This window comes from Haliotis rufescens, unplaced genomic scaffold (genome assembly GCF_023055435.1).
Source record: "Haliotis rufescens isolate VD_foot unplaced genomic scaffold, xgHalRufe1.0.p SCAF_8, whole genome shotgun sequence".
Lineage (NCBI taxonomy): Eukaryota > Metazoa > Mollusca > Gastropoda > Lepetellida > Haliotidae > Haliotis > Haliotis rufescens.
In genome coordinates, this window is record NW_025964372.1 from 14,116,768 (window position 1) to 14,121,696 (window position 4,929).

Sequence of the window (4,929 nt, forward strand, 5' to 3'; positions counted from 1 at the left end):
AGAACAATATGAATGTAAGTCAGGCATGAAGTTGCACGGAGGAACCAACGTGAGACTTTATAATCACATGGTTGTTCATATATGTTGTTTAATGCGTGATAGGTATTACCGCTTAAAAGGTGGTTTTGTATTTATAATAAAAACTGATCGTTTACATTTAACATAGAATAAAAAAATAGTTTTGTCTGGGTAGCAACATAACTGTTGCATAGGGTATGTTGTTTAATGATAATACTATATGAAAATTCCTCGAGCCAGCTGACTTACCCTATGGATAGTGTACAAGACAACAGTTATAGAACATCACGTGATAAAGTTGATGGAAACGGCAAAATATTTATTTACAATATATGTGTTTCCAGGGGAAGAGCCTGTTACAAAGTCTGTGTCTAAAAAAAAGTAAACTCGCTCCTTGTCGGACAAAACTGAATGTAATTAAGTTAACTACCTATGTACATTATCAGTGGAGTACTTGAATTAATATCAAATTGTAACCCGAGATGCTGGTGCCACACCTTATTACGTGACCACCCAGTGAGGCGTGAACACTCAGGGGCATGATATACACCCTTGTGTTTGATTTGATATACCAATCAGCCGTGGACGCCCGACCATAAAAATGGTATATATAGATTTAACCCTAATCAGGTATCGTTAAATATCGTTAAATCGTCGAGAACGTTCTGTCAGACGATCAAACGATAACTATTCAACAAGTCGGTAAATCACATCGAAAACCCAAGTTCTGGTCGCAGTGAGAAGCTCTGGATACCTTGAGGAGGGTTCACCAGCTCTGCTTCAACAACGTTGACATGGGTAAGGCATTTTATTCTATTTTTGTACACCAAACACTGTATATATCTTGAAGAACCTTTGCCTTTTGTTTGGATCATGGTTTCTTTATGAACATATTCACTGAACATGTTGCTACCCTATTACAGATCTTACCAACGTCATCAACAGTCAAGGCAGACATCTTTCTTCAAGAAATCTGCCCAAAAGGAAAAACACTGAAATTGGTAAGTAATGCTTATGTGCAATGTCGTTAACTATAGTTCATTTATTGCATCGGCACTATTAGGTAGAGTTGAGCTACGAACGCGAAAATAAACTGGTACGGCGAATGTAGGGGTGAGGTACTCCATCGGCTTCGTTGCGCTGGGTTTTTTTACCACCACCGACTGTGTTGCCAATTTAAATTTCGTTTCGGAATCAAAGCACGGTGCATGTTTTTTGTTTTTTTATCAAAATGTCAACATGAGCTAGGAAAGGAAGAGCGGAAGAGCCAGGGCTCTGCGAACATACGCGGATTGTGTAGCCCATATATATATATGGCTTCGCGTGGCCTTATATTGGTGTTACGTACGTAGTATACCAGGTAAGTGTTGCCCTCGTTGCCCACAGGGCCATGACTTAATTAGGGTGCGAGTTGGTGGGTGGCTCGGTCTACTCGGTGGTGCTAACAGTAGGCGTAGGGCTAGGCAAGTTTACGAGACATACTCTCGCGTGGACCTTAGTGATAGAACCCTTTCTTCGTTTTTAGAGGACATGTCGATATCGAATTTCGCGAATTTTCTTCTCGAATTTCTGGGCAACAATGCAGTTTACCGGGCGCAGCCCGAGCTCTACCATCCGCTCAATTACCGCGCTATAGTGCCACGCTGTCTCGTTATACCGTTACCGTGCCTCACGCTCTGGTGACTCTCGCTTCACGATCCAACACCCGTTTTCGGTCTTAGGGAAACTTACACATCTTTACAATCAAACACCCGTTCTAGGTCTTAGGGAAACTTACACGTCTTTACGATCAAACACCCGTTTTTCGGTCATTAGGGTTAGCTGGCTTTGGGCAAGGGTTAGCCATGAATTCTTACTTTTTCAAGCGTTAATTCAGTTAATCCCATTGGTTGTTGACATAAACAATTGCGGGTGTGGTTTCAAGAAAAGATGAATGGGAGAGCGGGCCGTGACGTCACACGCATGCGCAATTCATTGTTTACTCAATTACACATGCATGTCAATGGTGAATCTAATGACCTGTTAAACGAGCACTGATTACATGTGATAGCGCCTGTGGTCCAGTGGCAGAGCGTCGGCTAATTAACGCATTAATTAGCAGAGCCGGTGAGTCGGCGAAGCGCGTTCGAGCCCCAACAGCGATAATTGGATCTGAAAAAGTGTGCCCGGTAAAGTGCACTAATCCCGATTTAATGGGTCATTATTGTGTAATTGGTATCCAAGCACAATATGTCTTTTTGTGATATTTCCTTTCCAGTTTCCAGTGAATTCTATGCTTGTCTTAAGAGGCGACTAACACTATTGCGTGGTCAGGCTCGCTGACCTGCATTGATGCTCATGATATGAATCTCTGAAATGTCTGGTCCAGATTCGATTAATTACAGACCGCTGTCATATAGGTGGAATATTGCTGAATGCGGCAGTAAACAACAAACCAAACCAAAACATATCTTACTGTCTACATATCCTATTGGTAGGGAGTTATGTAGATTCTTATTTAGAAACCAGTGGAGCTTAGTATCCACAGTGCACATATATGGGTTACGTTATTGTAGTTTGTCCAATATTATTAGTAAAGGATGTAATGGGATTTGTTTTATAATGGGATCGTGCCATGTATGTCAAGACATTTGTTTGTACATTATATTTGTAACACACGTTTAGAAGGATAGAAATTTATCTTTGTCTTAGCTAAATGCTTGGTACGGGCCTGTTGAATAAATTCAATGTTTGTCTGGTAGACTTGTCTAATTTTTTCGAGGAATTGTGGATTTTTGAGAATGGAAATTGGCAATTGTTATATTTGTATGACTATCCAATTACATTAAAGTTGCAATTTATGTATTGTTCAAATATTTATTTGACATTTCCAGGACCAGTAAAGCTGCAAGACTTTGTCGGCCAGTCAAAAGTGGACGCTGCAATCCAAGGTATCACTTTTAGTGCTATCATGAAGATAGTTATCAATGAAATTATTGGTATATGACTCCACATACAATATCATGTATAGCATATTTATTCCTTGAGGCTATACTATACAATTCAAAGTAAATGCTGAAGTCACATGTGGTTAATATTTTTATAATTTATGTAAATTGTTTTAAACCACATTAGAATTGTTTTGAAGCAAGTATTTCATGTCCAGTTGCTCATCCTAAGTATAAAAGAATCTGCACACAATGTTGAAACTTTTTAAATGCACAAGATTGATTTTTCTCTCAATATTCAAATCAATATTCTGTAAAAATAAACAAGTTTTGTACAATTTGATTTGTTTTCATAGTGATAATACTGATGTAAATACTATTTTCAGGTGAAACTTTCTTTCTCATGGTGGGGCACACGCATGAAGATTTGGATCAACTGTTAAGTGTTTAGTGCAAGGGAACTTAGACAGAAGCCTGCAACAACCCGCGATGCCCTCCTTCAAGATTGGGGACATCCGGACACCCACCACCAAGCTATGAGACTTCAAGCCCTTCATGCCTGCCCCAAGGGAAGCGACAACCCTCCCAACTAAAGTTCAAAGGCAATAGAGAAGAACAATGAAAAACTGCAAAAACAATCAAAGGTAATTTCAATAAATATTGCATTTCTTTTGAAATATGTATTGTGATGTGTAATATTAGGGTTAGTCAGCGTTACTTAGAATATGTGTAATGTGGGCAGAGAAACAACCCAACTTCATGAGGTTACTATTTTTGCTTTTATTGTATAGATGCACTGTGATTTTAATTATGTTCTCATATTCTTTACATTTTTTTTCTTTACTTTCAGATCACTCTGACAAAGCACCGAAGACAAGCGTCAGTATCAGAACAATAAAGAAGGAGCAGCAAGTTTTGCTGAAATGAACATATTTTTTGTCTAAGCTATGTGGCTGAGATATTGCCGAGGATTGCATTGCAGGAGTTTTGTACTTTGTATGTTTTTGTTTCTTAGTAAAGCTGTGTATTTAGAATTGTATATATATATACATATATAAGATGAGATGTGCACAATGAAATTTATAAAACAATATATGCAGTTATATTGTAAAATCTTGGTTGTGTTCTATTTTTTTCCATGTGTGAAGTTAACCTACTTTCAGAGTACCGTATATCACATGTAGGTTGTTTCTTTGAATTCCAACTGGGGATTATATATTTGGTTGGCCCCATGGAATAATTATGAAATTTATTTTTTGAGAATCACATTCACCTTTAATGTTGTACACTTCAAAGTCGTCAAAAGGCCATTGAAGATGGTCACTGAAATTCTCATAATAATTTAGATAATTATAGGGTAAGCTCAAGGTTCAATGATTTGCATCTGTCTAGTATACAAAGGTATGAGGCCAACATGTTGTTCCATTGTTTAATTCGAGTGACGTCAACTTTTCTTGATAAATTTGGTAAATATAATACCAAGATAAATATCTTCAATTGCTGAATTCAATTCAAACTATCCAATGATTGAATGTTATTTCTCCTGAATTAAAATAATTCTGCTAAATATTACTGCAGAAAAAAATTCGGCCAGAAATTTCTGTAGAAAAAAAAAAATTCGGCCAGAAATTTCTGTAGAAAAAATAAATACTGCCAGAAATTTCTGCAGAAAAAAAAAATTCGGCCAGAAATTTCTGCAGTAATGCATTTTCTGAGCCAATTTTTGAGCTTATGAACATGTGAACACACTGGGACACACATTATTTGGATTCGACTCCTTGAGAGCTTTCCAATGATATAAAACATGTTTTTGTAGCTCGCTTCCTTCTGTGTGGTCAAGTTCGGACTCCTGGCCATTCCTAAGTTGTCCCGCCCTGCCTTACATGTATGTGTCCTTGTATCCCGACTACTGGGTATCTGGTGTATGATGTGTTTGAGTACATGTATGTGTCCTTGTATCCCGACTACTGGACCGTTGTTCATT

The 4,929-nt window shown here is 37.9% G+C and overlaps 1 long non-coding RNA gene across 3 annotated transcripts; it reads left to right on the forward strand.

Annotated features, from left to right (window-relative positions):
- The first annotated feature begins 295 nt into the window (after positions 1 to 295).
- LOC125376921 lies at positions 296 to 3,848 on the forward strand. 3 transcript variants are annotated; one of them, XR_007219381.1, is made up of 5 exons: positions 296 to 816; positions 942 to 1,019; positions 2,892 to 2,948; positions 3,332 to 3,589; positions 3,796 to 3,848. It is a non-coding gene; the product is annotated as an uncharacterized LOC125376921 (long non-coding RNA). The 3 variants fall into 3 exon arrangements; XR_007219382.1 differs by lacking the exon at positions 296 to 816 and having other exon boundaries at positions 883 to 1,019; XR_007219383.1 differs by lacking the exon at positions 296 to 816 and having other exon boundaries at positions 889 to 1,378.
- Positions 3,849 to 4,929: the final 1,081 nt, after the last annotated feature.